General features: G+C 34.2%; 2 pseudogenes; both read left to right on the top strand.

Moving 5' to 3' along the window:
* The first annotated feature begins 8,480 nt into the window (after nucleotides 1–8,480).
* LOC149234943 (uncharacterized) lies at nucleotides 8,481–9,132 on the top strand (annotated as a pseudogene).
* A 310-nt stretch (nucleotides 9,133–9,442) lies between these two features.
* Nucleotides 9,443–10,585, top strand: LOC149234942 (IRK-interacting protein-like; annotated as a pseudogene).
* The last annotated feature ends 2,968 nt before the right edge of the window (nucleotides 10,586–13,553 follow it).

Below are 13,553 nucleotides of genomic sequence, written 5' to 3'. Positions count from 1 at the left end.
TTGTAAGACATCACTAACACTCGGTCTGCTGTGATGAGACCAACTCTTTGACATGCTTGTGATGGTGAAGGTTGTGAGTTGATCCCAAGCTTGGTCGTCCATGATGGTGTGCATGCACCTCATGGTGACATCTTGTTGAAGCGAACTCTTGCCTCCATTGCAACCAGTGCATTGGTTCGGCCCCTTCATCCAACTCGTCTACTAACATGCACACGGTCTTCTTGGGTACAGTTGAACCGACAACACACTGATGCATAGTGTTCATGCTGATCTTCAAGTGTGTGCTAGTGGTCATGCACATCAACTCACTGAAGTACATGTTCAACCCCAGTTGGACTTGCTTCTTATCTTCGCCTTAGTGATTGTGTTGAATGGGTTGGATTGCATGCATGCGCTCAATGACATGCATGTTGTTGAATCCATTGCATGTGATCAACAATGTTGCTCACCATGTCTGCTCTGTGTCAGCTGCTAGGATGGATCCTTAACTTGTATAGGCACAGTTTCATCCATGAGTGCATGTTGCACCCACTACTATTCATGTTGCTATTGTAACTCATTCGTCTGTCTATTTAGCTTCATGTTCCTCCTCAATTGTTGCTTCAGTACATGCAACTCCTTCTTGGTTCCATATTCTGTGTTTGCGTGATATTCATGTCATGCCGTCACTTCATAGCTAGAGTCTCCAAAGTTTCTTTCATTGTCAGTGGATCTACTTGATCTTGCAACTTTGTTCCACCTCTATTTTGTCAACAACCTTCCTCTTGCATTCGTTGCATTTGGTATGTTGTCTTCAGTTGTTGTTCATGATGATGCTCGCTATGATGCTGCTGCTTGATGTCCTTGTCAACGAACAACTTGATGTCTTCGTGAGTAGTTAACCTCATAGACACTTGATATCCTTGAAAAACCTCTACTTCAAAATACTACACCCAAATTTAGGAGTTAAAAAACCTCATATCCTTTAAAAACTTCTACTTCAAAATCAAGTGCATTGTGTGTGATTACGCCTATGGTGATCATATAAAAACACAACAAAGAAAAGCCTCAAAGATGACATAATGGCTTTAGATCCCAACTGGACTCGATGATCTTCAGATAATGGATTTGGTCTATTTTGCATGCCAAAATACTTAGGATCAAAGCAAAAGTTGCTCAAGATGCTCCATAACATATTCATTATTTCTTCTCTTCAAATATCTTCTCTTCCTTTAAGCACATCCTATTCTCTACACATAATGTAAACTCAAATTTGTTATATAGTAAAAATTTAACCTATTAATCATGGAATTGGCACAGTTATAAATCTTTTACAAGAAAGAGATATTTTTTTCACGCATAGCAGACTATATCATATGTGGAAATTCCTCATCAACAACTATATTCCCATTGTAGTATGATACACAGAAGAATATTATCCTCGTGATGCCAACAACAAGCAATATCAAAGACATATACGGTTCTTGTCCCCTCCCTAGTTTATGGAGGTGCTACAACTCCATCTCTGTATACAAGTGGTCAATGGATTCTTATGTACGTTTTATATATCTATAAATTGGTCCACAGTGAGACATGCGAGCACAACCTCAAATGAACAAAAAACCAGAAAGTTCAAAAGAAATAAGACAGATTCTAGAGTTGCAATATCAAAAATTGAGAGCTAGCTCTGGCTTCAATATTGGGCTCAATCTGTTTAGAGAAATACTAATGTCATTAAAAAAACAAACATTTAAACGATATGCTACTGTTACATCAAAGAACTCAGGATTTCAATATAGGAGCAACGGAGAAAGACACACTAGCAATGGAGAAAGTCATGTTGTTTCAATTAAGTATACTTTTCAACTTAATGTAAAGCATACAAGATTATATACCAAGCTCCCTCACCGGTCTTTGGATTTATGGTGAATAAGTATATTACTAGTCTCCTCGTGCAGGATCTAATGGTTATCTCAGCTCGATATGCGAGATATTCCTACATGATATGCAAATCTGGAGTAGGATATCTTAGCCAAACATGTGAATTACAATGTGATCTCCATTAGATATGGAAATATGTCCAATTACCAATGTAATCAACATCATATACGCAAATTATATCCGCTCGAATTATCAATGCTTCTGATCATGCGAACTAGCACTCCATCTGATATGAAAATCTTGCCCCTTCCTCGTTAGGTGAAGATTGAGCGGAATGGAACCAACCAAGTGAATCCAAGACTTAAGTCCCCGCCTTATCTTCGACTTACACCTTTTATCTTATTACAATGGCACCTTGATGTAGTTCGTGACCAGCAGAGTCTTATGTGTCCCCCAAAGTCCTACACAATTATGCCCTTGAATCGTTACTCCATCAGTTCCTTACCAATTAAATAAATTATAAACTATCGATAACTATAGTAAAAAGAAAGGGAATAGCTCCCTTGTCTCAGCATCCACAGCATAAAATTAATATCATGTCAGAACATGAAGAAGGAAATCTTTGTTTTGAGCAGGAACCAAAACAAAAAGGAAAAAAACCCAATTCTAGTTCAATCGATATGATAATATGATCATTTTATGAGCCTTAGCTATAGTTCCTTTATTATTTTCCCACATAGCAATCCTGGAGAGATTTTTATTGTGTATGAAATCGTAACAAGGTACAGTTGGTGGTTGCATAAAAAATACACATATAGATTCATTACCCTTTCAAATTGCATCAAAATAATGTGGGGGCAACATTTTTGGTACAGACTCTATCACTAGCTTTATAAATTTTCACCGGGAAGAAAATATCTATCAGTCTTTTCTAAAACAAAGACTGGTAGTTGGCATCCATGGAACATTTATTTGATTTACAAAATTCATCACGTATAAAAATAATAATGAAAGGTCTTACTTGCTCATTGAGTTGTTCTTTTCGTTTTCTCGCCATGCTTTGATCTCTGTATTATTCTTCTCGTTATTCAATTTCACAAGAATGGCCTCTGCAGAAATTACCATTCATTAATAACGTGAAGCTGTTAAGTCAAGGAAAACAAATATAACCAAAACAAGTTGGATATTGTGAAACATAGCTAATACAATATATAATGGAACCCATGCTATGAAAATAAGGGAGATATTTTAAAATAACTTGGATTCCAAAGAGAAAAACTGGTAGAAAATATATACTTACTTGGCGTAACAGACCTCTGAAGTCTGTGATTGCTATCTGAGATGGAAAACAAACCTTTAACGACCTACGTCGTCCACCGCTGTAGCCCCCACTGCCATGCAATTAATTTCCTCTTTGCTCGATGGACTGGCGGACATATTCAGCCGGAATATCGTTGGCCATAATTTAGGGCATCTTGATCTCAGATCTGTCCCCAAAATGCACCAACCTTTGACTCCATCTACAATGATCCATTATTCAAATCTCACTAAGTTACAAGATCAATCGTTTTATCATCATAAAGAGCAGGTGCTAAGTTTAGCTGAGTGACAAGAATCCAAGCAGCAGCACCAAGTTGAATCCCATCTCCCACATGTCTTCCAAGATATAAGTCCAGAGACCATGACTTGTCACATCAACAGCAGGAGGCGACGCCAACAACAAAGGGTTGAAGGCAGTTACCAAATCCAATTCTCGGGGTTGCAGAACACGGTCACATGACGTGTCACAATCCGAAATCAGACTTCGTCCTCACATTTCCTAAGATTGAGCACTCCATAACTAATCTTACATATCTTGATTTGAGTGGTTGCAACAGATTAACTACCGAGAGTGAAAGGCTGGGAAAAATAAACACGCAAGCCAAAGTTGTTTGTGCGGTTGGGAAAGCCATTGCGAAATGGATGGACTTGGGACTGAGTAGCAAATGTCATCCAATTCAAATCAAAGGATAATCCTAACCCAATCATTTAACAAAATATCGAATGGTACATATTATGACATGAAAGCAGCGAGGAGAGTTGATTTCAGAGAGAAACACCTTATGGCATAAATATCCTAAAAAGATGAGAAAAACTATATCATAAATTATAACATATATAATGTGATTTATTGTCAATTACATTGTTTGAATGCCTAATAAATACTTATTATGTTCATTATCTTAAAAAAAAAATTATAACTAAATTAAAAATTTCTGCATTTTTTATTATTTTAAAGAAATAATTGTAATTAAAAAAATAATTTGTTGATTTACCCAACTTACTTTATATTAAAATAGTCCCAAAAAACCAAATAAAAAAAATAAATAAAAATAAAAATAAAATAAAATCATTAATTATATAAATTCAAACTAAATAAATTATTTTTTATAAACCAATTCAAACTAAATGGAGGGTACATTAGTTGGTTAATTAACTTCAATATGTTTACAGCGTAAGTTTTTTGACCTAGTATCACATTGGTAAGATTTTGTAGAATATTTTTCATATAATTAATATATAAAATAAAATGACATAGTCAAACTAATAAACAAAATGATATTTTTCTCAAGGAAATTATTTATATAAATTTGAGGAAAATTGTGATTTGTTGTTATTTAAACTATGTTTTGGAATGCATAAATAGATTCAAGGACACTTGAACTTTGCAAATTAAAAATTTGAAATTGTAATTTTTACAAATCTCTACAAGATTCTCACAAAATTGATTGGAAAAATACCTAAAAAAAAAGACCGTTTTGTTTAATAGTTAGACCATGTCAAAGGTATCCTCATCTTTAAAATAAGGAAATGAATATAACTATGATTTATAGTCAATTATATTTTTTTATCACCAAATAAATCATTATTATCTTCAAAATAGAATAAAATTATAATTAAATTTTGTATTAAAAATTTAATTTAAAAAAAAAATTGTCCATTTATTAACTTACTTTATATTAAAATATTCCAAAACACCAAATTAGAAAATGTCATTAATTATATCTTATGAGATAATTAAAACAAAGAATAAAATATTAGCTATCATTTAAGAACAATCGGAAGATTAAATCTTAGGAGTAAAGTGGACAAAATGTATATAAGACTAGAATAGTGGACTTTCAAGTCCAGTTTGTAAGTAATAACCTAACACTTTGTGTTTTGCAGGTTTTTTTTGTTATTGCTGAAAAAAATTACTCTGCAAGGCAGATGATTGCCATTCATGCCTGCTTGTAAGTAATAGCCTAACAGTTTTTGTATGGTAGGTTTTTTTCGTTATTATTGAAAATATATTACCTTCCCACACAAATGCTTGTCACATGTTCTTAGGCAAAGCTAACAAAATAATGCTTGTCACATGTTCTTAGGCAAAGCTAACAAAATAGAAAGATAATAAGATTAGATCATGGCAATATATATTAGGCTAATTGTTTTTATAGATTCTTTTAACAGGCTTAGTCTTTCATTTAATTGGAACTGGTATGAAATAAAAAATGGTAAATATTGAAAATGATTATGTTAAGTTTATATATGCTTTTGCATTGGTTAGCATTGCATGGCAGGTTAATGAATCCTTTTATCTTCTTTCCAAGTATGACCTTTCTCTCTGCGTTAGCTTTAAGTTTTTTTTGGAATGTTTTTTATTATTATTTTTGACAGAGTCATGGGTTGGTTTTTTTAGCTTTAGTTCTTCTTTTCTGATATTGATATCTGATCTTTCCGTAGGTTGGTTAGTGGATGCAGTGAACTGTATCTTAGAAATGATCACGTTCCCGGGATTTTAATGAAAATTTTGAACATCAAGTATAAGTTGAAACGCCCAAAATAGTAAATTTATATACTTCACTTTCAAAAAATTGATTCATCATTTTTATAATAAATAAAAATTGATTCATGATTCCAATTATGACGAGAGGCAACCTCCGGATCAACACCAAATCGCCGAAAATAATAAAGCCCATTGCAGTAGCATTGGTTAATGGTGTCACCGAGAGGCAATAGGAAACTTCAAACAGCTTGTCCAAAAAGCTCACAGTCCAAGATGACTAGCCCAGTGAACGTTATTGAAGCGGAAATAGGAAACTTCAAACAGCTTGTCCAAAAGCTCACAGTCCAAGATGACTAGCTGCTTCAAGTTTTCTATTTCCTCTTCAACAATAACCTTCGGTGCGCGAAAGTAAATAATCGAAGGCTCTCAGTGAACACCATTAACAGGTGCCACTGCAATAGGCTTTATTATTTTCTGTGAATTTTTTTTGTTAATCCTGAGCACGCCTCCAGCCATAATTGAAAGCAAAATGCTTTCACTTAAACTAAAATTAAATTAAATTCTTTTAATTATTATTATGTTTTTTCAAAAATCTAAACTTCGTTATGTTTCAGTTTGAGAATTCTTTCACTCTAATTAACCATGCAATTTAAGAAGAAAAACTTAGCAGTCAGATCAGATGGAGCATTGAATATTGTGATTTCTCAAGGTCATTGAAGATTTCACGTCTCGATGACAGTGTGATCAGTGAGTTGACTCCATTTCAAGTTTAGCATTATAAGCATGAGACTTCCTGGTGACTGAAAGGCTTGTAGGTTTAAAAGATGTTTATTTTAATGAGATATGAATTTTGATAATAATGAAAATATTGTGATTTCTCAAGGTCATTGAAGATTTCACGTCTCGATAACAGTGTGATCACCATTTCAAGTTTATCATTATAAGCATGGTACTTCCTGGTGACTGAATCTATCATCTTTTTCTACTACCAACGATTCTCTTTAGAAAGGCTTGTAGGTTTAAAAGATGTTTATTTTAGTGAGATATGCATTTTGATAATAATGAAGTAAGGCATCCGGATACATTTTCTAATGTTCTTAATTTTGTTGTTTGTTTTCAGATGACTATTCTAAATTGGCCTTTGAATTTTTCCATTGTGGTTTTATTATTGTAGTTTTTCCATTATGTTCTTTCCTTAAAAGGTGTCTGCATAAATTTTGAACAGGAAGGAGGAATCTGAAAAATCAAAGTCTAAGCTCAATGAAGATGACGAGGACTGAAAAATGTTTGCTAACTTGCTCTTCTCTGTTTCTTAGGACAATTACGAATAACCGAACACTTTGTAAGAAGAACCAAAATTTTCCGTGCGGGTTTATGGTTTTCAAGCATCCACAAGAGCTTTGTTATAGTTTGAGATAAGAGGATTTACCAACAGATTTATACTCAATGTTTGATTGCTTATTTTGTATAGTAGATTTTTTTTGGTTGAGTTAATTGAGACATGCTGTTTCTATGGCGGTATTTTGTATAGTATATTAGACCAATAAGTTTATTGAGCTCATTTCGTTGCAGAAAGTCACTGCTAATCAAATCAGTGAAGTTTGTTGTACCTGGACCTTGTATTGATGATAATGTTGCAGCAGTAATATTTGATGACCTCTCCACCAAAAGGCCACATGATTACAATGTAGATTGATCAAATTGTTGAGGCAATTCATCACCAGTGGTCAAATAATGTTGGCAGAAATTCGTAGTCAGCATTGAGATCCAGTTCAAACCCTAATTCGTAGTCAACATTGAGATCCAGTTCAAACCCTAACTTGTAGATCGCCGGTATATTCTTTGGTGATTTCCAGAAAGCCTCTTTTCGCACAAACGCCGGGCCATCGAACGAAGAAAGTGGTAGCAGGATGACGAGGTCATTATCATGAGGACGGCACGGAAAGTATTGGGAATTCTCATATTCACAAACTGGTGGAAAGGCAGAAGCAGAGCAAGATGAAAGCTCTTTCTTCAACACTGTTATCCCTACTTTGCTTTTCAATGTTATTGCTCTTATCTGCCTAATAAAGTGCATAAGAGCTTTGTTCCCATGTTAAATCATGGAAAGAAAAGCAATTTTTTATTAAATTTTTATGTTTTATGTTTATTCTGTTAGGAAAACCGTGTGGAAAACATTCAAGTAGGACAGAACTTTCCTGTCCAAAGAGACAAATGTATATGCAAATGTTTTAATTTGCATGATTTTTTTTCAAATGTCATGCTTTTTTTAATAAGTAAATAAGTTGTATTTGATTTTTGTTTATGGGAATTTTTGTAATTTAGAAAATGTGTTTTTAGACATGCACAATAAACTTTAAAGATTATTATTAAATCAAAGTGTGTTTGTGGATGTATTTTGCTTTAAGTTGTTTATTCAGAATTAAGCTTTCCATACGTGGATGTACATTTTATTTTTTCTCTTTTGAAAACAGATAAAAAACATAATAGGACATCACTTATACTTACAGTTAAATTGTTTAATATTAATTAGACTTTGAGAAGTAGTAATGTGGGTATTCTTTCTTTCTCACTTGGTATTTAGCAAGGATATAAAGAGATAATTTCTTCTGGAATTGATGATAGATTTTCATTCTCTTCTTTTTAAATGCCATATGCATCATTGGTCCATAATGTTAATTGTAGTTTGGAATAGGAGATTGATTCTTTTCCTTTCATGTAAAATGTCATTGTCCAAGATGTATGTCTGACCTTTCCAAAAATTGACAATAGGGATAAGTCTCAATGGCCATGAACTCGTTTGAATTATTGACACACTTATGATAAGGAAACCATGCCTAGATACCAGCAAGTTTTATCAAATCCAAGATGAAGTTCTTTGATAGGGAATTGGGATGATGGATGGGAAGAGGAGGTTGAAACCAGTGGAACAGAAAGGGTAAGTCCTTTGTGTGTTGTCATAAGATCCTTAATGTTATTTAGTAGAGGGCTTTCCTCCTCCATAATACGTCGATCATTCTCTTAGCGCAAACTCACCAGCTCACCATGTCAATGTTTTGCGTACTCCCCAAGTAAATGATACTCTTCATCTACAAAAGCCTAATGAAATTCTTGCATGGACAACAAGAAAACTGTAAATGGAATGGGTGGATGTGTGTCGTGTAATAGATGTAAGCTTGTGGTTGTTGGTAGAGAAAGTACAATTGTGCTTTCTTTAACAGACTCCCACACTATTGTTGAGATGCCTCAAAAGGATAAGGCTACAAATGGTCTCTTCAAGTCATGGTTATTTTCTCTACTAAAGAAGAAGGTCAGTGAAACAGATGTCATCAAACAAGGTTGAACCTACCTACTACCAAAGCATGGAGGAATGGGTAGTGGCCTTAGAAGCTATGAAGAAAAAGCTAATATTGGCTAATGAGAGAGTGATATTAAAGTGCATTAGAGAAATTTTGAGGTCTTAAATGATCCTCCTAAAGAATATTATAAAATAATAATAGAAATAATAAAATAAGATTAGATTACATCATCAAATTTTAGAGGGTAAAAATAAAAAACTACTTTTTCAACTTCTCTCCCTACAATTTCAAATTTCATGTGAGAGCACTTGTTGGATGAAGAATTTAATTCCTCATCTAGAGAGTACCCATGTTGCACACTTTTGATGGACCCTACGACATGAAAAATGAGAAATGCATGAAAAAATGTGATTGCAATATTTTTTTCATGTATTTCTCATTTTTCATGTAGCACAATCTATCAAAAGTATGTAATATGGGTACTTCTTGGTTGAAAAAATAAATTTTGCATCCAATAAGTGCTTCCGCTCGAAATTTAAGTAAATCTATATGGAGATATGCTGAAAATACAAGTTGAAAAAATAGTTTTATTTTTTATTTTTTCTAACTTTTAATTTGTTTACCTTTTTACCCCAAAAATGGTGAATCATCCCCCATGGTTGACATCGTCATATTGAATCCTATTGGTTCTTATAAAGTTGATTTTGGTTGTACATTTTTGTTTTGAGGCCTATTTTTGACCCCCAAAATTTATCTAGTGGCTGAGGTTCAAGAGTTGAAATCATCCATGTCATAACATGAGAAGAAATTGAGGGATATAGGAGGTTCTGTTAAAACTGGCGCAAGGAATCATGAAAATGAACCTGTCAACTCCAAAGTGATGGTAGAAGGTTTCCTACAGATTGTATCAGAAGCAAGGGTCTTTGTAAAATAGTTCTACAAGACACTGGTAAATCATATATAAGTGTTGGATGAGAAAGAAATGGAAAATCTTAGTCTACTTTTGCATCCATATAATGTGAATGTTACTTCAAAGGTTACTAGAGATGTCATGTATCATTTAGAATATCTCATAAAATTGATCATCTATCAAGATTTTGAGAATTGTAGCTTTCAAACGAATGGTGCGCAAACTATTCTGGATATACACGAGAGTTGTGAGGAAATTTTTTCATCCTTTGCATCATTAAATTGAGTTGGAGTGAATTCCTCCGTAAGAGAACCAGATATTGCAGTGAATTTTTTCATCCTTTGCATCATTAAATTGAGTTGGAGTGAAGTCCTCAGTAAGGGAACCAGATATCAAAATATGAGTTTCATTGTTTCTATGTTAAACTAGACAAGGGCTTGGCCAAAGCCATTGTTAGAATCATTTTTTATTGCAGCAAAATGTATATGGCTTGTACATTTGTTATCCTTTTCCTTCAACCCTCCATTAACTATAGTCAGAGCTAACAAAGCCAACAATTTTGGCCCTATTTATATGAAGGATATCCTCATAGAAATTCATAAGAAACAAGTTCCTTCAAAAGTTTGAATTATCGTGATGCTTGGTTTTTATGTTCATGGTGACATACTAAGCTGAAAATTATTACGCTAGTACAAAAGTGGAGCCTAAATTTTGCTTTCTTGCTCATTTCTTCATCATAACAAAATTTCTTGCGTCAATTCTTTATTTATTCAAACATCTAATGCTTATCCTGCATATGAGTGATCACGAAACTAAATGTTGATCAGGATTTCTCATTTCTTCATCATAACAAAATGTATTTGCTTCAATTCTTTATTTATTCAAACATCTAATATTTATCATGCCTATGAGTGCTGACAAAACTAAATGTTAATCAGGTGGGTTGATTTTATGCCAAAAAAACTCAACTCAAGTGAGATAAAAGCATAGGTACTATTCGAGGTGTGGATGCATGATAACTATGTTTGTAATATGCCCATTGTGTCCTTTATTTTCCATTGTTTGAAGTAGAATCCCCCATTGGACTTCAAAACTTTGAAGTCAATTATGTTGTATAGGTTATTTGATATATTATTAGTCCACAAGTATCAATTTATTTTTATATCGTCTCCAAAACCACTTCGTTTGTGTTTCTTATGCACTAAATTCGAGCTTTCAAACTAATCGTCTTTATATTGTTGATAGAGGCTCAGGATTGTTGATTCGGAGCAATAGGAACACAAATTGTATTATCCTTGATGCAAACTACATGCCAATTAGAATATTTTGTATTCAAACATGGTCAGATATGGGTAGTGTTGGCAATATCTCTATTAAAATGAATCCTTTTATGTTAGTGTCTTATAATTGTAAATTGGTAGAAACGGTTTCAATTTTGGGTGTTATTAGTAGTTTCTTTCACTACTAGCACCAATTCTTGAATGGTAAAATAAAGTATAGCTAACATCTAAGGAGTGGTTGATAATCGTGATGGTATTATAAAGTATAAAACAGATGGAGTAAAAGATAAGGGTTGCTAGTCACAAGAAGTAGGAGAAACATTGTTTGTTTGTCTTATCCTAAATCCTTGAAAAAAATTATTGATTGCGAAAGAAACACTTCTTTTTTTACATTTTCAAAGAAAACAATTCCAGAGTAAAAGCAGGACAACGTAATGCCTAAATCTTCACAATTCATTATGCCTAACTGAAATAGGGATGATTTGAGATATAGGGTTGCACTTTGTAGGGAAAGAGAATCTCTTGTATGGTTGATTATAACATGTATATGCTAGAGTGAATACAATGCTAAGAACCTAAACCTGATTGAGTTATATTTTGCATATATTATAAATGAGTGGGATTTTTACATGTCACACATGTCTTCATCTATGCTCTTATTCCATATGCTATCCACTTATGACGTTTCCTTTACAACATATGGTGTAATTTCTAGTTTATGAATCTATTGGATAAACATATTATTTAGAGTTTTGGTTTTCCCTAGTTTGCAACTTGGGAAATCAAACTAGTGGCAAAACCATAAACAATCTTGAGTTTGAGATTCAAAATTATACCCAAAACTTGAAAATACTCTAAAAATATGTGGATTTTATCTACCAAACTACAACTATCTAACTTATATACTAAAAACTAGAAGGAAACAAAGTGAAAATAGAAACCGAGCATGAAGCTAAGAAGAGTCTAAAAGATCCATGTTGATGGGTTCCTTTCCATGATGAGGGGAGCTACCTAGGTCAGGTGGGAGGTCGAGATGGTCATCAATCCACTTCATTTTCCTATCTAAGTTCTTCATATACAGTTGGATTTCATCTAAAATTAAGAGGATCTCCTTCTTAGCCTCATTACTATCCAGCAAACTCAAGGCAAAAAACTCTTCATATGCAATTACAGATCAACTATGTGCATGTATTGGTTGTGTCTCACTCTTCTATTACCCATATCAGGTATCCATGAGGCCACCTCAGCTAATATATTCATGTCTAGTAAACATCCATGCTCCCTAGTGATGTCTATCTCTACCTCGTCAAGTTAAGCTTGAATGCTTTGTAGAATATGCTCATGAAAGTGCCATTATGAGGACTTTACTCGCTAGAGAGTGTGATTTCTACCCCATGTTTGATAATATAATAAGAATTGAGTTTTATGCAACCAACTCACAAAATAGAAGAAGAGATAGTTCAACAACTTCAAAATTAGCCTCTTCAAGGGGGAAACCTCCATTACATTACAGAAATGAACAATTCTTGGCTGATTCAGATGAAAAAACCTCCTTTCTATATATAGGAGTCTAAGGGGTCACAATATAATCAAAGTCGACATAAAAATAATTATGTAAGGGCACAACAATAACAATAGTGGGCTTCTATGGGGCACAATAAAAAAAATAATGGGACTACATGGGCACAACAATAACAATAAGGGGGTTACATTGACAATAACAATGAGGGAATACACTAGTATTATAGGGACCTAACATACCCCTCTAGAATTTAGTTTTGGGTTAAAATATATGACTAGATATCAACAACGGAGTGCGCTCAACAGCACTTCTTTGACCTAGTCGTCATTGCTCTTGCAGATCTCTCTCTCGGCAGCCTCCTGCTGCTGAGGTCAACCAGAAAGAGAGTGAAGAAATCTTTGTGTGGTGAGCCTCATCATCTGGTAAAATTTTGAGTTCTACCAGCATGGACGCTGGAGGGGGCCCTCGCCCTCCCCTCCCTCCTGAGATCGATGCCTTCAAATGATTTGTAGCCTCATGTGGCAAGAGGAAAGCAAACCCGAATCAGCAGAAGTTTGTCAAGAAATTCGAATCCATCCCCTCTGTAGAACTGCCTGCAGAACACCCGTGTCAGACTACACTGAACCTTGCAGAACGTAGGCTTATTGGACAATTTACGGGACTCTGACCCTCTCCCAAAACTATTGATGGATGGGTCCAGCGACACTAGAGGCCCCTTCTCTCTGAAGGAATCTGAAATCATCTGGAAGGCAAAGGTTACTATGTTTTTGTCTTCGAATCAGCAAAAGATAGAGACCTCATTTTCTGAAATGGTCGATATTTCGTGGGCCCCCAAGGGCTCTATATAAATAAATGGATGCCAGAATTTGATCCT

The sequence above is a fragment of the Pinus tabuliformis genome, chromosome 8 (assembly GCF_031772625.1).
Source record: "Pinus tabuliformis cultivar Carrire ecotype Pingquan chromosome 8, CPIR1, whole genome shotgun sequence".
In the NCBI taxonomy this organism is placed as follows: domain Eukaryota; kingdom Viridiplantae; phylum Streptophyta; class Pinopsida; order Pinales; family Pinaceae; genus Pinus; species Pinus tabuliformis.
The sequence above is the reverse complement of the archived record's forward strand: the minus strand, read 5'-3'. Positions and strand labels throughout refer to the sequence as shown.